Below are 24,997 nucleotides of genomic sequence, written 5' to 3'. Positions count from 1 at the left end.
TGCATCCAGGTAAGCAGCACAACAAGCGCCATGGAAAGCAAGTCTTCTGCGTCTGCTATGTGGGAATATGGTTTTCTTCTGTGAAGGATGACCAATCAGGGAATACGATGTTGTAATGAGCAGCATCCAATAAGGGAAGGGCTATGTCATGAACAAATCAGAATGCAATTAGAATCTGCGTTTTTAAATATCTGTATTTGCCCATCCAGGAAGAAGCAGTGAGGCTGCATTTTCAGAAGTATATGGATTGGAAGAGCGTTTTCATAAATCTTTGTTTTCAGATAGTGTGGATGAAAAGCAAATATGGAGAATACTGTCTGTGATTTTAAACAAAAACACAGTAGTGTAGACATAGCCATAATTTCCTGAAGTGATTTTCAATAAAGTAAACACAAGGTGAAGTTTTGAGAACAAATCCAGAACCATGGAAGCTCAGGACTAGCATGTCATCTCCTGAAAGAGTGTTGTAATCATGATGGTGCAATCATGATGTTGCATGCCACATATACAATGCAATACAGTACAATTTATTTTTGTATAGCCCAAAATCACACAAGAAGTGCCACAATGAGCGTTAACAGGCCAGTCTTGACTCAAAGACAGCAAGAAAACCCTTTTAGGGAAAAAAATGGAAGAAACCTTGGGAAAAGCAGTTCAATGAGCCCTTTCCAGGTTGGCTGGGCGTGCAGTGGGTGGCAAAAAAACGGGGTAATTACAATAAAATACACAGAACAGAACACAAGTAATCATCAATACAATATAATACAGTAGTGCAATAGAAATATTACAAGTGCAGAGAAGAATTCAACAGTAGATGATATTGGATTTGTCTATCAATCTGCCTCCCCCTATTGGCCAGCCAATCCAATGAAAGGACCCTTCTACCTGATGATTCCTGCGATCCCCCATCAGAGATAACTTTTCCTTTGGCAGTAAGGCAGTGCCACATTTGAGTACTAAGAAGAGAAACAGAATATGTGAGACATCTGGTCATCACATCAAAGCCATCAGGCTCCATCGCTATGAACAGAAAGCCACCACTGCACAAAAACACAAAAGATGGGTCAAATTACAATTAAAATCAGAATTAGAAACAAATTGGTGATGTGGTAACATCAAATAAATTAAGTTACACTCTTGTGACAATGCCAAAACTGCAAATAAAAGTACAAAATCCCAGAAAAAACAAAACAGTATCACAAAGAAAATCTGAATTATAACATCAACCAAGGATGGTTCCCTCCCTGTCTGTTGCGCTGCTGGAGAAGACAACAGATCTTGAATTAAATAAACTGGTTAGATAAAATGTAGGAATAGACTTTGGCTTACATAACTAGGGGAATATTATCTAAAGCAGAACTGACAGTTGAAATGTTTTATGGTCAAGCTGTCTGAACAGTTCACTTAGTACTCAGATAACTCAAAATAAAATGGCTAGAATCCTAAACAGCGCTATGAAATATGAAGCCATCACTATGCTGGTTTCCAGGTAAGTTTAAATCAGGTCCACATTCCATTTTGCACATCGCGTGATAAATGGCGTGATAGATGAGCACTTATAGAAGTTATTTAGGGCAATGTTTGAGGGTGTACACTGAGACTTCAAATTATTCAATATTCTGTTTGTTTTGCTAATGCGTTACTAATTGAATTTACCAAACCATATTTGAAATAGCATGTAGATTACTATTATTGAATAAAAACCTGATGAGCAAGACTAGGGGCTACTGTTTCAGTGAATAGTCATTGGGTTTGTGGCATTAGGAGTTCTATGTATTATAATTTAGCAATAATCCAGAGTTGATTTACTTCCTACCATCTTAGAAATGGGCCTGAGGGCTTCATTTCTTAATTATTCAGAAATTATGGTGCATTCACAAGGAATTCAGAGCCCTCCACTTTCTGCATACTTTATTGTGTTGTAGATTTAATTTTAAATGGATAAATGTGCTATTTTTGCTCATCAATCTACATACAATAACGCATAATGACAAAATGAAAACATGCTTTCAGAAATGTTTTTGAAGTTATTAAATATCAAAAACTGAAATATCTCATTCATGTAAGTATTCCAACCTTTTGCTCTCAGGTCAGGTCAGGTCAGGTTGGGGAGCATGCACTGGTACAGCGTGTTGCTGCACCCACCACACGATGAAACAGCTCGGGATCCTGGTTGGCAAACCCCCAGGCAAACAAGAAGTCCATTCCCACCCTCCAGAAATGTCCATCTATTTGTCACAGCCAGGTGGGCATCCCCTTGGCCTGGTCCAGCTGCTCAGGTCCTCAGCAATGAGGATCCTGTGAGCCAAATCACCCTTGGGGAGTCGCCCCACATGGCCATAGTGCTGTAACTGATGCTCACTCATTCGGGACTCTGTGAGCAACTGCTCATTCGACACAAAGTCAAACCAGCAGTACCCAAGGATTCTCCAAAGAGACACAGTACCAAAGGAGTCCAGTCTTCGTCTCAAGTCACTGGATAGCGTCCATGTCTCACAACCAAATAGCAAGACAGGAAGCACTAGGACTCTAAAGACCTGGACCTTAATCCTTTTGCATAGATATCGGGAGCACCACACACCACTTTTGTGGCACTCCAACTTGCAGTCAGGTGGTGCTGTTTGCTTTAATTCTCTTTGAGATGTTTCTAGAACTTGATTGGAGTCCACCTGAAGGAAATTGAATTGATTGGACCTCGTTTAGAAAGGCACACATGTTTCTGTGTATAGGAGGTCCTACAGCACACACTGAATGTCATTACAAAAACCAAGCCATGAATTCCAAAAACCTCTCTGTAGACCTCCACAATCAAATTATGGTGTGGCACAGATTAGGGCAAGGAGATAAAACCATTTTTAAAGCCTTGAGTGTTCTCAGAAGCACAGTGACCTCAATATTTGTAAAATGGAAGACGTTTGGAACCACCAGGACTCATCCTAAAGCTCTCCCTCCGGCCGAACTGAGTAATTAGGCAAGAAGGGACTTGGTCAGGGAGGTGACCAAGAACTCAATAGTCGGTCTAACAGAGCTTCAGAAATCCTCTGCTGAGATGAGAGAACCTGTCAGAAGGACAACTATCTTTGACTATCCTGCTAGAGTGGCTAGACTGAAGCTACTCTTCAGTAAAAATGTATATAACAGTTTAAAGGACTCTGATATCATGAAGAAAACGATTCTCTGGTCAGGTGAGACAAACATTAAGCTCTTTGGGCACAACTTCAGGAACTATGTCTGGCAAAGACCAGGTACTGCATGTCGGTGAGGCATGGTGGTGGTAGAATCATGCTGTGTGGTTGCTTCTCAGTGGCAGGGACAGAAAGACCGGTCAAAATTGAAGAAAACCTGATCCAGAATGCATGCAACCTCAGACTGGGGCGACAGTTCACACTTCTCCATTACGATGACCTGAAGCATAGAGCCAAGACAAAGGAGGAGTGGCTTGAGGACAAGTCCCTGAGTGTTCTTAAACGGCCCATCCAAAGCTCAGATTTAAACCCCATTGAACATGCGTGGAGAGACCTGAAGGTGTTTCTTACTGTATCCTGTCTAATGGAGCTTGAGAGGATCTGTCAGGGAGAAGGGGATAAACTGCTCAAATCCAGGTGTGTAAATCTTGCAGAGACTTACGAAAAAAACTACAATTCCTGCCAAATGGGCTTCTACGAAGTACTGAATTAAGGGACTGAATGCTTTTGTTGTGCTATATTCTTTCTGAAAACACATTTTCATTTTGTCAGTATGGTTAATTGAGAGTAGATCGATGGGCAAAAATGGTAAATGTATCCATTTAAAATTAAATATAGAACACATAAAAGTATGCAGAGAGTGAAGGGGTCTGATTCCTTTCAGAATCCACTGTATCTGCTATGATTATATTTCACTTTTATCGTATTTTGAGATATCTGTTGGTTGTTTCGCAGAATTGCTGCTTATTATGGGAAGGATGAGGATTATTCATATTTCAAAGGACTTAAAATTAATCCGACTTAGTAGAGTCCATTGGCCATAAGTCCATCAAGCCTGCTTTCAGGAAAGTAAGAAAGGCTAAGGGCTTTCCTGATGGGAGAAAAAGGGTTAGGAAGGAAAGGGCAGTAACCAGGAGTTACATGAGTGTTTATGGTGGGAGAGGTCAAACATCTCTCAGGCTGAAAAGGGTGTCACCTGCTGTATTAGGTGTGCACAGAGAGGTTCAAGTCTTTTGTTATTTTTGTATTTTCTCTGATTATTTTTGTAACTCATGAATGTAAATCCCTGTGGATTGTAGCTTATAGCACCCTTCCTTGTTTATCTGGGGCTTGTCTAGGAATTTTCTGGGTTCAGGGTGTGCTGCTGTACCCCTCCAGATGACCCAGGAGAAAAGGCAACACATAAGAATAGAAAATGTGCCAACTCCACACAGCACACAGACAGTCACTGGGTTGGGATGTGAAGCAAGTCACCTGGATCTGTAAGGGTGCAGCACTAACCATCCTGACATCCCAAACATATCTGTAATTAAAAACCTGGTGTTAATTTGATTCTTAAGGTTTAGCTTTTAAGGTCTTTTGTGGTTAACACCCTTGAACCCGAGGCACAGACTAAACAATGCATTCCAATTGTTTGACTTGGAGTCAAACATCTGAGATCATTTTGTAGTTTGCCTGAAGTTGTGCCATTTTAAGTTGGGCTGAGCTCATCCGTAGGAAAAACTGGCACTGGGGGGCTTATATCATGCATGGAGTGTTAACACTTTGCAGATTTTATTCTTTCATTTTTGAAATGATAATGGCTACTGTGACCACCAGGGGGCACCACTGAACCTTTAGACACAATAATACTCCACAGGGTCCTGAGTTCAAAATTAAGTGTTTTATAAGTCACCCAATATACAGCAAAGACCAACCACAACTGCAATCAGAACAAATGTCTCTCTTTTCTCTCCTTCTGCTCCTCCCTCAAGTGTCACCCACTGCTTCCCAAGTCTGACTCCTTTTCAAGTCGGATCTGGGAATGCTTCCTGTGCCATGATGTGTCTTCTTGGAAGCACTTCCCGGTCATATAGAAAACAGGGAGGTCCTTCCCCAGCACTCTGGGGACCCTGACAGAGTTGAATCTCCGGACTCCAACTCCCAAGCACCCCTGCGGGTGCACCAGAGGACCAGTGGGGGTTTGAACTGTTCACAGCCTATGACTTTTGCTGGCCCATCCATTAAAATACTCCGGTTCGACACATAGTGGTTTCTTTTGTCCTGCCAGCCAACCTGTCAGTCCTTCCACTCTGGCCTACCACCTGAGTAAGAAACTATCCTCCTTCTGGCTGGGATGCATGTTCTCCCCTTCAGACATCTGCACTACATATTCTGTTTTGTAGAGGAAAGTTATCAAACAAGAAAAGAAAGAAAAGAAAAGAAAGTGCAGGATAGGAAATGGGAGGACCAATCTAAAAGAATAGTAGAAGATGAAGATGAAGGACTTGGGAAGTCAACAGCATTTCAGAAGAATCAGGCACAGTAGAGGGCAACTCCCTCCATCCACCATGTTTGAACCCGCTTAATTCCAGTCATAGTCACATTAGGTAACCTCTAATATGAATGTGTGTGTTATGGTCTGGCCTCCCAATTACACCCAAATTCTACCCAATGTCTGAGCCTGTTGGGATAGGCTAAGGTTGTTAATGACCCCATAACTTCTTCTTCTTCTTTTGGCTGCTCCCATTAGGGGTTGCCACAGTGGATCATCTTCTTCCATATCTTTCTGTCCTCTGAATCTTGTTCTGTTACACCCATCACCTGCATGTCGTCTCTCACCACATCCATAAACCTTCGCTTAGGCCTTCCTCTTTTCCTCTTCTATGGCAGCTCTATCCTTAGCATCCTTCTCCCAATATACCCAGCTTCTCTCCTCTGCACATGTCCAAACCAAAACAATCTTGCCTCTCTGACTTTGTCTCCCAACTGTCCCACCTGAGCTGACCCTCTAATGTACTCATTTCTAATCCTATCCATCCTCGTCACAACCAGTGCAAATTTTAGCATCTTTAACTTTGCCACCTCCAGCTCTGTCTCCTGCTTTCTGGTCAGTGTCACCGTCTCCAACCCATATAACATAGCTGGTCTCACTACCATCCTGTAGACCTTCCCTTTCACTCTTGCTGATACCTGTCTGTCACAAATTACTCCTGACACTCTTCTCCACCCATTCCACCCTGCCTGCACTCTCTTCTTCAACTCTCTTCCACAATCCCCATTACTCTGTACTGTTGATCCCAAGTATTTAAACTCATCCACCTTCAGCAACTCTACTCCCTGCATACTCACGATTCCACTGACCTTCCTCTCATTTACACACATGTATTCTGTCTTGTTCCTACTGACCTTCATTCCTCTCCTCTCTAGAGCAGATCTCCACCTCACAGGGTCTCCTCAACCTGCTCCCTACTATCGCTACAGATCACAATGTCATCAGCAAACATCATAGTCCACGGGGAATCCTGTCTAATCTCGTCTATCAATCTGTCCATCACCATTGCAAATAAGAAAGGGCTCAGAGTCGATCCCTGATGTAATCCCACCCTACCACAGACCTCACCACTGTCACATTTCCCTCGTATATATTCTGTACAACTCTTACGTACTTCTCTGCCACTCCCGACTTTCTCATACAATACCACAACTCCTCTCGAGGCACCCTGCCATATGCTTTCTCCAGGTCCACAAAGACGCAATGCAACTCCTTCTGGCCTTCTTTCTTGGCATGAAACCATACTGCTGCTCACTAATCTTCACCTCACTTCTTAACCTAGCTTCCACTACTCTTTCCCATAACTTCATGCTGTGGCTCATCAAATTTATTCCCCTGTAGTTATTGCAATCCTGCACATCCCCGTTATTCTTAAATATCGACACCAGTACACTTCTTTTCCACTCCTCAGGCATCCTCTCACTTTCCATGATTCCATTAAACAATCTGGTTAAAAACTCCACTGCCATCTCTCCTAAACACCTCCATGTTTCCATAGGTTTGTCATCTGGACCAACAGCCTTTCCAGTTTTCATCCTCTTCATAGCTGTCCTTACTTCCTCCTTGCTACAAGAGGCTAAAAAAACAAACAACTAGTCACTGAAAAAAGTAAGCAGGACCTCTGGTCAGTTCAAACTAAAATCTTCTCCTTGTCCTCTTCTGACCACCTTGTAAGTGTGGCATTACATCAGATCTGTGATTCGTGAAATGAAACCGCCAGCCGAAACCTCAAACCCAACTGTGTCAAGCTTACATGTGGAATACAAATTCATGAAAGCTGTGTGGAATAAACAGAAGCGTGAACTATGCCTGTTACAGCCCAGATTGCCTGCCAGATTTAATGCGCCTTCCGAGGCTTTGGACTCAGCGGCCGCAACTGACGTGCACACGTAATGAAGCAGGTGTCCAGACTTAATCTGTGCTGCTAGGAGACGGGGGTCCAAAACAAATGCTTTCTATGACAACATTACATTTTTTCTTTTAAAAAAATTCATATATAATGTGTTAGATTCATCCAGAGAATTCCAATCATATAATTCAGAACAGCTGGATGTGGAAAAATCCTTTGCCTAGTGAACGGCACCACAGCTAAGCTCTGCCCCGTGCCCAGAGGTTACCCGGCTGTAAATGCACACCAGAATTGCAATGAAGGATATTGGAGGTGACTGACACCCCTCCACATTGTCATGACTGCTAGGCTAGGGGGCTTTCAGGTGCCTTTGAGCAGAGCAAGGAACTAAACCTGGACAGGGTTGCCTGTCAAATGGTAGGATTTGAAAACCAGTGGGAGAAAGTAAATAATGAATTATGTGAAAGCTAGGATTTATATGAAATGGGGGATTTTTGTTTTAATAGCAGGTTCTCTTGACGTTGGCATGGTGCTTAAAAATAAGGCTTCACACCAACAGGGACCTGGGGACCTAAAACTGTACAACACCCTACTACTACAGACATGTAGGAAGTAGGAATGTTAGATTTAAATACACAATGGGAGATCTGAAATTTGAAAGTACACCTTATGAGAAGGACCTGGGAATCATGGTGGACTCATCACTATCTACATCCAGACAGTGAACAGAAGCGATCAAGAAAGCTAATAAAGTGTTAGGTTGTCTATCACAATGTGTGGAGTACAAGTCAAGGGAGGTTAAACCTAAAGCTACTGTATATAACACACAGATGAGGCCTCACCCAGAATACTAAGTGCAGTTCTAGACTCAATATTACAAAAAAGTTGTAGCAGCTCTAGAGAAAGTCCAGAGAAGATGATTGAAGGAGATGAACCTTTTTAGTTGAAGCGAATGGAGGTTAAGAGGTTACATGATTGAAACTATAAAAAGGAATTAGTACGGTGGATCCAGGCTGTTACTTTAAAATAAATTCTGCAGCAACAACACTGGGACACAGTTGGGAACTTTTTAAGGGTAGATTTTGAAGATTTTGAATGCTAGGGAGTGTTTCTAGATGCAAAGAACCAGAAACACATGGAATAAGTTACAAAGTAGTGAGGTAGAGAGCAGAATATAAGGGACCTTCAGATCTCAACTTGATGGTATTGTGGACCGTCTAGATAATAGGATGGACAAGCTTGTTGGACTGAATGGCCAATTCTCATCACAGCTTCTCTAATATTTCAAACCAACACAGGGAGAACATGCAAACTTCACATAGATAATGAATTTGCAGGCGATTGAAATGCAGAATGTTGGATTTGGCAGGTAGTAGTGCTAACAGCTACACCACTAGTATCCAAATTTATAAACTTTCATTTTAACTCTAACAATACTAGCAATATAGAGTAAGATCAGATAAGGCCAGTTGGCAACGGAGAAGAGGAAATCAGAGACTTCTTTAGAAACAGATCTTGGACAAGATAAAGGTCTGTGTACACACAATCCTTTGGGTATCGAAGAGTATCAATCCATCTAGCCTACATAGTCCACCAAGCCACTTGGCACAATGGCAGTACTTAGTGTGCAGGTCAGTGTCTTGACTGTGGCTGAGTCTGACACCTATGCCTGCCTCCATTGTACACCTAAAAGGTTACAGAACTTGAACATCAGCTACCCAATAAGCATGTCAGTCAAATGTGCCTTTAAAAACTTCCAAGAATTTTTCCTGACACAACACAAAGAAGCTGCGGATGCACAAATAGATATCTCACAATCTATTTGAATAAATCTGTTTATGAGCAATTTTCAGATTGTCAAAGTGATAACGTCAGGTATTGTTTCGACATATAGGGTGAGAGAACATATTGTTAATAAAAGGAAGTGAGAAATAGTTTGAGAACGCCTAAAAGCCACAGACACGCAAAGGAGGAACAAGAGCGGAAGCGTGGCTGCCACTGGCTAAGGTGCAGCAGGTTCAGTCTCAACCCGTGACTTAGCACTGTGGTGGTGAATGTGTCCCTTAGCCAAGCCCTGACAGCGTGAATCTGACACTTGTCATACCTCAATCCTTTCTGCTGAAAGTGTCTTCTGAATTAATTAATAGGTGGAACTGTGGGCCATTGGCTAGGAGTGCTGCCTCACAGGTCCAGAATCCTAGTTTTGACTCCTATGCCTGCTTGTTGTCTTTGTGGAATCTGTATGTTCTCCTGCTGTCTTTATGAGTTTTCATCCCACATCCCCAAAGATATGCAGGTTAAGTTATTGGGCGATTTGTAAATTGGGACTTACAATGGACTGACACCCCTTCCAGGGCTGGTTCTTGACATGCACTCGATGTTGCTGCTGTGATTGGCTCTGTTCTCCTGTTCCTCTAGTTCTCAGTGTTGGTGTGACAGAGATGGGGATGGGCAGCATTGTTCATAATGGCAGTCAGTTTCGTCTTCAATCTCTCCTTTGCTATGACCTCCAGTGGTCCAGAGGGCATCCCATAACTGAGTCTGCCCTTTTGATTAGCCTGTTGATTCAGTGGGCCTCTTTTGAAGTGATATTGCCAGCCCAGCAGACCTCAGCATAGAAAATTGCACTGGCCATCACAGAGTTATAGGAGGATGTCACTCCCCACATTAAATGAACACCATCTCCAAAGGAAAAAGAGCCTGCTCTGCCCTTTCTTATGTAGTTACTCTGTGTTCCAAGACGAGTCCAACCTGTCATTAATGTGGACCCCCATGTACTTGTAGGAGTGGATCACCTCTACATCAACTCCTTGAATAGTGACCAGACCCTGAGGCTCTTTGGTGCAGTGAAAGTCAACAAGCAGCTCCTTGGTTTTGCTGATATCAAGATGCAGACAACTCTCTTTGCACTAAGAAACACAGTTCTCCCCCTGACTCCTCACCTCTGCCTCATCCCTTTCATCAGTACATCCCATGAGTGCAGAATCCTCTGAGAATGTCTGCAGGTGACATGCCCTGCTGTTATATTTATAGTTGGAGGTGTTCAGAGTGAAGAGTAAAGCAGACAGGCCTGTTCCTTGTGGTGCTCCAGTGTTGCTCACATGGTCCTTCACTCTCACAAACTGCAGTCTGCCTGACAGACAGTCCATCATCCAGGACACTACAGGCTCAGTCACCTACATGTCTCTGAGTTTACCCCTTGACAGGGATGGCTCGATGGTATTGAAGGCACTGGAGAAATCAAAAAACAGAATCCACACAGTCCTGCCAGCTTTGTCAAGGTGAGAATAAGCGTTGTGGAGCAGACAGATAATTGCATATTCCACTCCAATCTTTGTCTGATATGCAAATTGCAGTGAGTCCAGGTGGTCTACCACAAGATGATTCATATGGTCCAGGACCAACCTCTCAAAGGTCTTCATGATGTGAGATATAAGTGCCACTGGTCTGGAGTCATTAGTTGAAAAGGAACCTGCCTTCTTTGGAGGAACAATGCAGGATGTTTTCCACAGCAGTGGTAGTTTCTGAAGCCTTAGGGACAGACTGAACAAATGACAAAGAACCCCACAAAGTTGGTCAGCAAAGGCCTTAAGGACTCAAGGACTGACTCCATCTGGTCCCGCAGCTTTCCCTGTGTGTAGCTTCCTTAGTTGTCTCCTTATTTGGTCTTCAGCTATGACAGTCCATACGGATGGTCAGAGCTGGATTCGTCACTGCCCATTCCAGATGACGTGGTGGGAGCTGTTAATGCAGTAAGGATTGTGTGGGGGAGACAGCCTACAATTGAGGAGTTATCTGAAAATATCTGTTAGTGGCAAGCGCTGGTATTGTACTGGAAATCCATTGTGTAGATGGACAGCTCCCCAAGGTCAATATTACGCACCACCATTTCTGACACACAGAACCTTAGCTTCACAAACTGCTATCTGTTGGTCAGGCAGCCCGTGATCCAGGAAATTGTAGGGACATCAAGATATTCAGAAATATTGGGCATAAAACTTAGACATGAAAATCAAATCAAATCAGAGTCACACAGCAGGTTTCGTAACAGGTGGCTACAGCTTTGGCAGTTGCAGTCTTTGTCTTCTTAGGTCAAATGTGATGCTTGGGAGCAGTGGGACAGTAGATGGCAAATCTGACAGAGTTGTCTTCTATTTCTGGTAGTTGTTATGTCTCTGAAATTGCTTTTTAATATGCTTTCCTTCATAGGGTGCCTTTGAGGGCAATTTTTAGTAGGTGATATCAATTGAAGTAGGACAACTGACAATTTCCCTTTGCCAGGGAAGTGAATAATGCAACTGAATATGAAGGTGGCTGTGGCCAAGGGGGTACACCTATACTCCAAAAACACCACACCACTTCCCACAACAGCTCCAGTATAATAGCACAGTTTATTTTTACCACAAACACCTGCTTTCCCTTGCACCCAGGTCTGTATAAACAACAAACTCTCTTTCTCTTTTCTCTTCCTTTCCTTTTGCTTCACTCTTTCGCACTCCACTTTTCCTCAGGTTGGTCGACTGCACACCAGAGTGATAAGGGGTAGCTGCTTTTATGCCAGATCTGAGGAGCACTTCCAGAGATGCTGAGGAAGTGCCTCCTTGCCAGGCTGACCCCAATTTGAATTTGGGCACTTATTCCATGCTGCCCCCCTGGCAGCACTCATTGTATCCAGTAGTGTTGTACTTCAGGACTATAGTACCCAGGCTGCCCTACTGGTATGCACAAAGGTGTGCCAGCCCCAGGACGCTGCCACCTGTAGTTACAAATAGTGAGGTAACAGTAATACTCAAAGTATACTCAAAGTAATACATTTATTATAAAATTAGTCAGATTTTTAATTAAATAACTAATCTCTCATTAAACTCAAAAAATAATATTGCTGTATTTTTCACTTACTATTGCTTAACAGATTTACTGATCCTCATATCTATAAATGTTAATGTTAGATGAACACACTGCACGTGGAATATCCACAACTGCTGGAATTAGGTAGCTTAATTCATGTGCTAAAATAACAATGCAGACTCAAAACGAAAATAAAATCACCACTGATGCACTTAACTCCATAACTGTTAACACAAACATTGAGAAATTACCATCCATCCATCCATTATCCAACCCACTGAATCCGAACACAGGGTCACAGGGGTCTGCTGGAGCCAATCCCAGCCAACACAGGGCACAAGGCAGGAACCAATCCCGGGCAGGGTGCCAACCCACCGCAGAACACACACAAACACACACTAGGGCCAATTTAGAATCACCAATCCACCTAACCTGCATGTCTTTGGACTGTGGGAGGAAACCAGAGTGCCCAGAGGAAACCCACGCAGACACGGGGAGAACATGCAAACTCCATGCAGGGAGGACCCGGGAAGCAAACCCAGGTCTCCTAACTGCGAGGCAGCAGCGCTACCACTGCACCACCGTGCCGCCCTTGAGAAATTACCGCAAAACATTATTAGGAAAATATGAAGGCTGACACTTTTTATCCCTGCTGCAGCATGGAATGGAGTCGGTGTGAATTATGCTTCTATGTGTCTGTCTTGGTGTGAATTAGCAGTCAGATGTGCTTCGTCATTGGTATTAGAACTATACTATTTTAAGGGTGCAAGTGAAGTAGCCAAAGTGCTAGCCCAAAACTGATGGGAATGAGGCCCCGTTGCTCCCCTCATGGGCGCCATGTCTACTTTGGACTCCGAAGTACAGATTTTTTGCAGTCATCTTCCAACTACTCCTAAAATCCAAGCTGATGCTTTCTGAGGCTGTCCAGATTTTCAAATCAAAAGGACAAACCTATTTAAGCTCCTTTTGACTATCTTCAGAGTTCAAGTTGCACATTTCTCTTGTTGTACCTTAATAGATTTATGGCTATATTACGTTAGAAGACTTTTCCAGCGATTTTCAATTGTAGCCTTGGTTTGCATAATCTTAGCGAGTCGGAGGAAGTTGGCGGTGTGCTCCTGTGAAAAATCAGTCGCACTGTATGACATACCCAACAACTGAGACTGATTTCTCTGTAACTCTCTAGGATGAACTCAAATGGGTTTGATTTTCTCGTTCGTTGGAGGGGTGGGCTCTTTGTGCGTCAGAACAGAGAACCAATGAGCTTTCAGGTGGCAGTACAATGCATAGAATATAGCAACAATGAATAAGAAACGTGTGTTTTGAACCATACAAATAGAGGTGAGGCCCCTCTGTCTGACGTCTCGTGTTTTATGTACTAAAACAGAATGAAAAAAAATACATAAAGGGCAGAGATCGCTGCTGAATTTGCTGCAGCTGTCAACCGTTCGTACGTCACTTGTTCAATCGGAACTGTCAGAAAAAGGAGTGAGAAGAAGATCGGCGCTCGTTCAGGAAATATGACACGGGCTACAACTTTTCAGCCATATAATCTGACATTGTGCATCATCGAGATCAGTGACTGCAATCGACAAATCTGACAATAAGTTGCATAATGAAATATCGGCTTTATGGTCGGAGATGCAGATTTTTTGTGTTGGTCACGTATTACCTTTAAATGGATATCACTTTACACAACGTTTAGTCACAGGGGATGTTGAAATTGACAAATGCAGTTGATCTTGTTGCCTAAGGATGTGAGATTGCATGTCTAGGCATTGCAGGGGATGACAAATTACACAACTCCTTGACAACTTTCCAGCACAGATTTACATTTTCAGACGTTTTTCTGACAGCCAGTAACGTGGTGCATGACAGAGCCAGTGCTGTATGAATGCTTTACAGGTACAGTGAGTTCAGCGTTATTTTTATTTATTTATTTATTTTCCATTGTATGGTATGTAAAACATGAAACATCATACAGATGGGCATTTCTTCAGTTTGCATTCCTTATTTCTCATCATCACATCACATGCATTGTACTTCTGGGTGAGCACTTATCGGTTGTCAGCTCTTGTGCACAAAGAGCCCACTTCTGTGATTTCAGTGGCTGTCTGGGCAAGTCACAGACTGGATGGACTGAGTCACTGAGTATGTCATACTACACAACCTGGGGGGCACAGGAGTGCGCCATGACTGCCCCCAACTTGCTGAAATGATGTAACTGAAGTCTGTGACTGAAAATTGTGGGTAAAATCACGTAATGTGACAGAGCCCCTAGAGTTCAAGAAGCACCTTTGTGAAGTCGACTGCTGGTTTTAGACTCTGAGGTGCAGACTGTTTTCTGCTTGTCTCTCACTGGCTTTACTGAGCTGCAAATTTCTGTGGTCGTCTTTAACTTTTGAATCAAATGGGTAAATTTTTACTTTTTAGTTTAATTTTCTTAGTACTTAGTAACTTCAGAGTTCAAGTTGCACAGTTTACTTTTTGTGGGTGTCTCTTAGTATTTTTAGAGCTGAAGATGTAAATTTCTGCCATCATCTCCTAACTTTAGACTCCTGGGTGCAGACTTTCTGCGGTCATCTCTTACCAGCTTTAACACATTTTGTATGGTGATCTCACGTTAGAGTCTGACCTGCAAATTTCTCTGGTTATCTCTTTCTAACTTTTGAATCAAAGCGACAGCCATTTTTTTAAGCTGCCTCTGACCCTCTTCAGAGTCCAAGGTGCAAATTTATCTGGTTGTTTCTTCACGGCTTTAGGACCTAAAATATTTTTATGGTCGCCTCTTCCAAGGCTTAAGCACATTTGCAAGGTTGCCTCTGACAGGCTTTAGACTCCGAGGTGCAGACTTTTAGAGTCTGAACTGCAGAGTTCTGTGTCTGTCTCTACAAAGGCTTAGACCCGACTTTAACACATTTACCCCTTGATAATAAGAACCACAGACTGGCACAGTTGTCCCTCACAAGCTTCAGAAGGAGAGGCTCAGACCTTTGAAGTCGTCTGTCTAATGAGCTTTACGGCCAAATGAACAAATGTCTGCAGCCTGTAATCATCTTGAGCATCGATGAGGCATATCCTGTGGTTGTCTCTAACCGAACTTCTGGACAGATCTTTATCATGACAGGCAGTGTGTGTGTGTGTGTGTGTTTGAGGGAGGTAACTGCAGGAGCTGAGATGCTCGACTGAAAGCCCAACTGCCAAACAGATGGCAGAGAGTCCCGGCCCTGGCTAGCGTCTGTAGACTCCTCTAACAGCCGGTGTGCTCTCGCCTCTCTGCCGGCGTCTCCGCTTTCGAAGGTCGGCCTTGCTCTGCCCGGCTTGTACGAGCGCAGCTCCTGTCGGAATCCAGGGCTCAGGAAGTGGGTCTGTCTAGACAGGCAGGTTCAGCAGGCGGCTGCAGATGGGTAATTACTGCCTTTGAGGCTGCCAGCTTCCATTTTTTTTTTCTTTCTCTGTTTGCTGGCCAGGGTTATCTTAAAGACGCAGAGCTTGTTTTTCCTTTTTTTTTTTTTTATTCTTCTAAAATTTCCAATTTAAGATTACTGAGTAACTGCAATGTGATGTCTGTGTGAGGAATCGAGCAGACTCGGAACTGCAGGAATTCTCACCCTCCTGCACGTCCAGATGGAGGTTGTGTCAGGCAGGTCGGGTCCATGGCTGCCAGGCAGTGTAATGTTAAGAAAAAAGAAAATCTCAGCCGTCACGCTGTCTTTCTGAACAATTTGTTTTTGGAATCAGCATGAGGCATTTGGGACCTCACAGTGAAATAACTATTGGGAAGGCCAAAGCCTTATTAACTGACTGTTTACTTGCCTCTTGCAAAAACTACAAGAAAAGAAACTACCATTTGTGGGGGGCAACACCTAAACAAGATGGTAGGGGGTGCGTTTTAGGGGATAATGGCTTTCAGGTTGATCTCAGTGAGGTCATAAAAACCCAACAATAGGACACAAAGGAGAGAAAAGGCTCTTCCGCACCTGGTCAGACTGGAGCTTGGGTTGATAGGTACTACGGTCAAAATCCTCTCATTCTGAAAAGCTAAATCTCTTAAGTATGGATTTTTAATTTACTCACTCAATAAAAGCAGACTCAGTTGTTTTTTTTGTAAAGAAAGGGCCTGACAGTTGTACAAGTAAATTCTGTATCTAAAAGCTACGTCACGTTAGACAAGTTCTCCAGCAATTTTCAGTCGTAGAGTCGGAGGCAGTTGGCGATGTGCTCCTGTGAAGCCGGTCACGTAATGCGACCCACCCAACGACTTGCTCCAAGTACCGTACATTCTTGCGTATAAGTCGGGTCTTTAAACCTGAAAAATCGATCTTAAAATCAGACCCCGACTTAAACGCCCGTTCAAAAATCCATCTATTCATTATCCAACCCGCTATACCCTAACGACAGGGTCACGGGGGTCTGCTGGAGCCAATCCCAGCCAACACAGGGCGCAAGGCAGAGAGCAAACCCCGGGAAGGGTGCCAGCCCACCGCAGGGCGCGCACACACACACCAAGCACACACTACGGACAATTTAGAATCGCCAATGCACCTAACCTGCATGTCTTTGGACTGTGGGAGGAAACCGGAGCGCCCGGAGGAAACCCACGCAGACACGGGGAGAACATGCAAACTCCACGCAGGGAGGACCCGGGAAGCAAACCCAGGTCCCCTAACTGCGAGGCAGCAGCGCTACCCTCTGCGCCACAGTGCCACCCCGTTCAAAAATACGGCACTTAATTTTTTTTTTTTTTTACATCGTATTGCCTCCTCCAATCTCGCACCAGTTTCTCAGACATATCGAATTTTGTCGTAGCAGTGCAGTTACCAATTTCTTTCGCCACTTCAATGACTTTTAATTTAAAACCAGCTTCATATTTTCTTCTGATTGAACGTACCATCATAGATAAGGGATACTCTTACGATAAAGGTGTATGAGGGTGTGAGATACAAAAAACATAAAACAGTGCAAACGTTGGAATAGTTCGGGTATTACCGTGTGGTCACGTAGGCACAATATATAGAAAAAAAAGGCAGTGCGCTCTGTGGTGACTCTCTCAGGTGGGCGTTAGCATATCATAATCTCTTGGACCAATAGTGTGAGTTTTCTGCATTCGACTTATATGATCGATATTATAAAATATCAGAAATTATACGGTAAAATCAAGCCCCGACTTATCCGCAGGAGAACGTAAATGCGAGTATATACGGTAGTCCACGACTTCCTTTGACAAAATCAGACAGGTGTGGGGAGGCAGGCTCTGTGTGTGACAACCAATGAACGCTTCATCCAAAGGTACAATATAGCAACAAGGAATAAGGAACATGCGTGTTTTGGACCTCACAAACAGAAGGGAGGTTTGTCTGTCTGATGTCTCGTGTTTTATGTGAAAAGGGCCAATATTGCAGTTGATCTCACTGTGTCTGTCAACCCTTCATACAGTGGTGGCTCGTCAGACAGCACATTATTAGCTGTCACAAAATTGGGCAAGCACAACCGTGCTGGAAAGATGGCATGTAGTTGCAGATTTTAACATGCCCTGCAATTTTCAGCCATTTAAACTGTGTGGGCTGACATAACGACCGGGACAGGGCATGTTCATTGTATGGCCAGGAGGCTAGTGCAATTAAGGAACAGGGGGAGACACTGTATTCAGAGCACAATCAGCCAGGACTCCTATATGGATACCCGCAAGGCATAATGGAAATTGTAGTCCCGTGGGGCAACTCAGTTTGGTTCAGTGGGGGCCGCCAGAGGGAGCTCTTGGGACTGGTAATCCCTATTGTAGTAGATTTCTGATTGGCCTGGAATTACTTCCATTGGGCTATGTCCTGGCACAGGAAGTACTCCTGGGTTCAAGATAAAAGGAGCCACTCTGCCACATCCACGTCAATAGGAGAGGAGGAGAAGCAAGAGAGGGAAAAGAAGAAGAATTTGCAATTGTGGTACTTTATTTGGATAAACAAGCTGTTTGTAAGGTAATTGTGAATAATAAACCTTACGTTTTCACCGAGGACTTATGTCTGTGTCATTGTGTTTGAGGATCTGTGGCACCAACCGTGGTTCACAGCTGACTTGGTCCGGCGATGAGATTGGCAACTGGAGTCGTCAAGTCTGACGTTCATTATACAGCTTCTGGTTGTGAGGTGACATCAGCATAACTAGCTTGGGCTACAATTATACGGAAGTATTTTAAATTATTCTAATGAAAAATCCTTTGTTTATACTGAAACAGGTTAAAATAAAAACTCTAAATTAGCGTGAGCTGCCCTAATTCTCTGTGTTCATAAGAAATGTAATGATTTACTGCACGAGGTAGAAGTACACAGTAAAATAAAAAATAGTTGTGTCATATATTTAAAATATTAAAATGCGTTCTTCAGTTTAAATGTTTAAAGACTAAATATTCTCGATCATTTCTTACTCTCTGATACAAGTCCATTGAGGGCTCCATCCCTAGTAAAGGTTTAAGAATCAAACATAACCTCATATTTGTACCTTGAAACAGTCTAAAACGATAACCCACATCGTTATGTTTGATATTTTAATCTTCTGGGAGTGGCTCTTAGAGGCCTAGGACCACCGGTACAGAAACACCATAAATATGATCACATTCATGATCGTCAACCTTGAAGTAGCGTAAAATAGCACTCCACATGCCTATATTACCGATGCCCAAATCTTTAAGAAATGGAGTAACTATCCCCTTGTATCCCTTTAGGGAGTGAACCCTTGGGGTCGTCTGATGTGGCCTATGCAACTTTTTTTTTTTTGCTGAAGACACCTATTGGCAGACTCTTTATGATAAGGGTGTATAAATGTGGTCCAAAAATGGCCAAAAAATTTGGCTTAACATCTTCCATAACTAAACACCAAGACGATTTAAACAGTATATCATGTGGGGGTTTCCTCATACTGGTGAGTCTGAGACATTCTGCAAAAAAAAAAAAAAAAAAAACTGAAGTGATTTCAGGACACAATATACTTGATAAAAATATCATGAAAAGCACTCAGTGAATGTATTCTTTAATGATATTAAAGTTTAATGAACAAAATGGCATATAAATCTCTCATAGGAAATGCCATTGTAAACTTGTAAAGACAGCGTTCTGTGATCTGATATGAGCTTACAGTTTCATTTGAAAATGAAATAATTCAAGACAGTGTTTATCCCATAATATAATATATAATCACAGTTTCATTACAAGCCAAAAAAGAATTTAGAAAAGCAATATGAATCATTTTAATAATAAAGACATTACCTATAAACTCTGGTTCTGCACTCCCTGCCAGTTGCTTGATGCTTTTGGAATTCTCATTTCAAATGGTAATTGCTTCAGTGAAATATACTCAGAAGATTAGATTTTAATCTTGTAAACCTAAGCAGTCAACTTCACAGAACTCTGCAAGCTAATACCAGCTCGAGATTTGCTTTCAGTCTTTGCTGGAACTCTGAATCTTCTTAAAGGAACACCACATCTGAAAATGATATTTTTTTCGTATGTATTACTTACCCCATGTAGCTCGTAGCGATGGCCGAGAAACTATTTTTAATTTCATGCTTTCATGCAGAATGGAGATAAAAAATGTGATGTTATAATACAAGGCAAAGGTGATCAATGCTGTACAACAGCAAACATTGTGTAAAAAGCGTTCATATAAAAGAGAAAAAAATTTCACATTAATCATGTCATATAATCTGCATGAGAAGTAAACCAGTCGTGTGCTCGAAAGGTACAAAACACATGCATTTTCTGGTGAAATATTGTTAAATAGATACTTCCAGAAAAATCAGCAGGCATCATAAACAGGAAACAAGTCACATGGGATTACCGTTTTGAATGGAAGACCCGCCTCCTCCTCGTTCATTGGTCAAGAGTCTTATCCTCCCATTTTGTTGGTGTACAGCATTGGTCAGTGTTGCCTACTATTATTATCACTCTGCAAGAAAAAATGAGATAAAAAATTTACAAACTACATGGGGTAGAGGAGAAGCAGGCGCTAATACAGCGCATTGCCGCACCCACCACACGACAAACCAACTCAGGATCCCAGATTAGGACCCAAGTGCAGCCATGCAACGGGTGACACCTCAGCACCACACTAGTACAGGTGGAGTGGAACAGTGGGAGGTTTTTTTTTATGGTGGCTGGGGTGACAATTCTACCACCAACCCCCAAGTTTTTCCCTGCAGGTTGGAAGGCCTACATGCCGGGATGGAGCAATTGCAGGTTGAGGGCCTTGCTCAAGGGCCCAAAAGAGCAGAGTCCCTTTTGGCATTTATGGGATTCGAACCAGCAATCTTCCGATTACCAGTGCGGATCCATAGCGTCAGAGCCACCACTCCGCCATACATGGGGTAGCTAACATATAAAAGTATAAACATACAACACAAATATCATTTCTGGGTGGAGTATTCCTTTAGTAAAGTTAAAGCAAATGAACAGGTGGTGTACAGAATGTCTAGGTTGTTTGTAATTTTTTATAACTTTCTGTTCCATTTTTGGAAACCTTTATTGGTCTTATTTGGGGTTTTGAAACCTAAGAATTCCAAATTTAGATGAGATTAGAACTTTATTTTTCACAGTGACAGTATGTTATCCCAGTAACCATAGTTTGTCTAGAAACACACAGTTTCTGAAATTATAGACATGATGGTATACAGTCGGCCATTTTACTTCCATGATAACTGAGTATGATGGGTAAATCTTAAAGAGTAGCATGTGTGTCTGTGTGAATTATTAATCTTCTCTTTTAATGTAACTTTGGACTAAAATTTTGGGTTATGATCTATGCACATTTTTTGTCTATGTGTCTTCTCCTGATTCAGCTCATTAAATTACCGTCTTGTCATTTTTTGAGTCAGTACAATGGCAATGCCACTGCCAGAAGGCCTGTCAATTCCTGGCCACTCCGACCCCTAACCAATCAAACACAAAGTTCAAGATGAGTGGGCGGAGCACTGACAGGTCATTGTTGCAATGTGCACTGTGTTGATTATTGCTGGATGATTGTTTCATTAGGCATTTGGGAGTGGAGAAGATGTGGAAAGCATGTAAGTGTCATGATTCACAGTCTATTAGTCTTTAGCTCCCTTCTCAATTTTGAAGTACCATCTTGGGTATGTTGTGGTAAAGATTCATATTTTGGCATTATTTCATATAAATTATTTAAATGAAGTTAAAAATTTATTTATATAATGTAACATACAGGCTTTAAAATGATGACATAAATGATGAAGTATAAGTCTTAGAATTCTAAATGTTCAGGGGGCTGTAATGAGCTGTAACATCATAAATTTAATGTATTCTGTGTGGTGGTCGCTGCTTACGGCTCCTGTCAACGCAAGAGGAAGCCCATTTAAGAAGCCGTAGCAGTTAACGACTGGGTCGGGGGGGCACTTAGAATATGAAGCATTTAATGTGCTGCTTTAGTTACGATGGGGTTTGAGAAACTCTAGTAAACTAAACATTGAATTTAAGATGGAGTTATGACGTTTTACTTTTAATTCCAAAATAAACTACGAGATTAATGTGGAAATTTCACCTTGAATGACAAAATAAACTCAATCTTGATCTTAAAGTGGAAATGTTGAGATTAAAGTTGAAATTTTAGTTTTAACAACAAGATAAACTATGAGATTAAAGTGGAAATTTTGAGATTAAAGTCAAAATTTTGACTTTTAATCATGAAATAGACCTCTTTGTTCTTCACTGTGTCCCTAATTTTTTTTTCTTCTCTGTCGCCCTAATGCTGTTACGATTTTCAAATAGATGAAAGATAGATATTGATCCTGGGTTATGACTTCTAGCTTTTTGAACGTTTCTTCTCCTGGTCACTTCCATTCATTGTATAAGACTTTCCTGGGGTGAGGCATAACAGAAAGTCATTCAGTCAGTCATCATCCAACCCACTATATCCTAACACAGGGTCACGGGGTCTGCTGGAGCCAATCCCAGCCAGCACAGGGCGCAAGGCAGGAACAAACCCCGGGCAGGGCACACACACAGAGGACAATTTCGGATCACCAATGCACCTAACCTGCATGTCTTTGGACTGTGGGAGGAAACCCACGCAGACATGGGGAGAACAAGCAAACTCCACACAGGGAGGACCCGGAAAGTGAACCCAGGTCTCCTTACTGAGGGGCAGCAGCGCTACCACTGCGCTACCATGCCACTCACATAACAGAAAGCCATTTATTTTTATTGAATCCATCCATGTTATATATTTGTCATTCAAAAACACTCCCCACCCCCCAAAAAAAATGGGGGACTCCCTCTGAATGGGACCTAAAGAGGACACTTCTTCTCTTGAGTGAACTTAGTAGGGATTGTTCCCCTTCGTTTGAACCATTTTTCAGATCTCACTAAGTAATGTCAAAGCTTATACGCTGCCTAAACTTGAAGAGGCAACTGAAGAAGAGCGACAAGTAGTGCGAGAGAGTGTTGAATAGGTGTATATATAAAAACAAAAAACACAGGAACGGCATCTGAGATGATGAGCCTTGGATAGAGAGATTCAAAGTATGCAATGCCAAAGCTTAGAATTATACTTGCTGAGTCAACGGATTGAAGAAAACCCCTAAAAACAGGCCACTGTGGTGAGATTTGTATACGTTTTTAAACTGCTGAACGTTAATACAAACCAATGAACAGATGCTGAACATCATACTATGTCTGCATTGTAGTGCATGGTGGGTAACACTGGTGTCTCACAGCAGCTGGACCCCATGTCGACTCTCAGCTGGGCCAGGATTCCTTCAATGCTGTGTTCGCATGCTCTCCTTGTACCGGTGGGTTTCTCCTGTCAGGCTGTTTATCCACAATGGGCTCAGACCTTCAGGGCCCCCTCTCAACTCCGTGTTCTCATTCCATACTCTGAGCTGCACACTCATCCTCCTTTATTAATCTGTCTGGGACAGCAGTTTATATTTCACTGACAATTTCACCCAAAAGCCAGCCAGGCCCCCTCACAGATTGCAGGATGTCCAGACATTCTTCCCTGTCGGCTGCACACGTCAGCTGTAAATCTAAAGGTGAGCGCGCGTGGGATTCATTTGTTCGCTCACTCTTCTTTTTTTTTTTTCCTTTTGAATTCCAAACGTTCATTTTCCACTTAACATAAACAGATTACAGGGTGAAGCTGCTGATATCAAGTTCAGCCTTGGATGTCAGACTTTGAAGCTGCTCACCTGTCTGTCCGTCTTTAACAGTGTGGTTGTCGTGACTAGGAGTCCCACAAATGCCCACCAGGAGTGGAAACCATCAAACCTGCCTAGTAACAAAGGCAAACAAGAATCTTCATGCATAAAAATATTCTTCAGAAGAAAAATACTCTGTAACACTGAGAAGATCCAACGAGCACAAAAGGCAGTTGGTATTGTGGAATATGGCCAGCAGTTTCTCCCGGCCAATACCCCCAGGCCACAAGATGGAGCTCTCCCTGTAATATGGAGGTGCCTCGAATACCAGCAGGGCATCATGGACATTGGAGTCTTTATTCACAGCCCTGCTGGATACCGTGGGGGCCGCTAGAGGGCGCCGCAGGGAGGCCCAAAGACTTGTATTTTCCCTATAACCCGGAAGTACATCCTAGTCACAGCGACAGAGGAAATGACTTACTTCCGGGCTGAAGAAAAGGAGTTTTACCTGACCCAGAAGTGTTATAACGTCACATGGACTGAGGGACAGAAACACTTCTGGGTCAAGAAGTATAAAAGGACTGTGGGAGATCCCAGCAGTTGAGCCGAGTTGTAAGGAAGGGTGACTGAGCTGCTGGGAGGTGTGGAGGATATTGAGAATTGTATTGATTATTGTTATTAGTATTGCTTTATTGAAGCATAGTGGAGGTGGAGGTGCTTGTGCACATTTATTATTATAATAAAGTCATTATTTGGACTTTTATCTGGTGTCTGATGTCTGATCTGAGGGTCCAATGGGACGACAGCACCCTCTATCTGTCACAGTATGCATAGGAAAAAAAAATAAAGAAAGATGCATATAAACATAAATAAAAGAATGAAAAATTAACAAAAGAGACATAAAACATGACTGTGAATGTCATCTGGGCGAAAGAATGCTGGTTCAGACATGATAGTGGTGAGACTTGTAATGGACAGCTGGGATTGTTACCAGGCTGGGACGCCTCCACTTGCATGGGGCAATGCCTCCCCCGAGACTTGCTACAGTGCCATGGGTTTGGAGCATGGAAGCTCAACCCTTCTGGGGCTTGTGGCCACCACCAGGGGGTGCATGGGGAATGGCTGAGCCCTACTCTGCAGGGCTGCCGCCACACCCGGAAGGAGATTGCGGAACACCTGGAGCACTTTTCGGGTGCTCAATAAAAGGGGCTACTTCACTCCATTTAGAGAGATAGTGTCGGGAGGCAGAGGACAAAGTTTGCAGGAGGAGGAGTGGAGGTAGACAAGAGACAGAAGAGAGAGACAAGAAGAAGAAGAAGAAGAAAGTAACTGTGTAATTGTGCTTGTTGGTACTGTGTTGCATAAGGTGGGAAACGAAATAAAAGCGTTTCCCACTTTTAACAAACGCGGGTTGTGTCCTGGACATGGGCTCTGTGTCTGTTGTGTCCGGGGTTTGGGGAGCTGTACACCCCCTGCTGTCCACAGGCCGTTGGAGCTCTTGCAGGACCCAGTAAGATGGTGACCAAGATGTCCCACTACTAAGTATAAAGATTCAGACGGTTTCTCGAACCAGTAAGGCTGTCCAGCTCCAGTTATCATAAACTTCTGTCCAACTTCTGTCCAACTGCCTCTCTCAAATGTGTCTGTCAAGCTTTGTTTTGAGG

This window comes from Erpetoichthys calabaricus, chromosome 8 (genome assembly GCF_900747795.2).
Source record: "Erpetoichthys calabaricus chromosome 8, fErpCal1.3, whole genome shotgun sequence".
Classification (NCBI taxonomy): Eukaryota; Metazoa; Chordata; class Cladistia; order Polypteriformes; family Polypteridae; genus Erpetoichthys; species Erpetoichthys calabaricus.
This window is presented reverse-complemented; position numbering follows the sequence as displayed.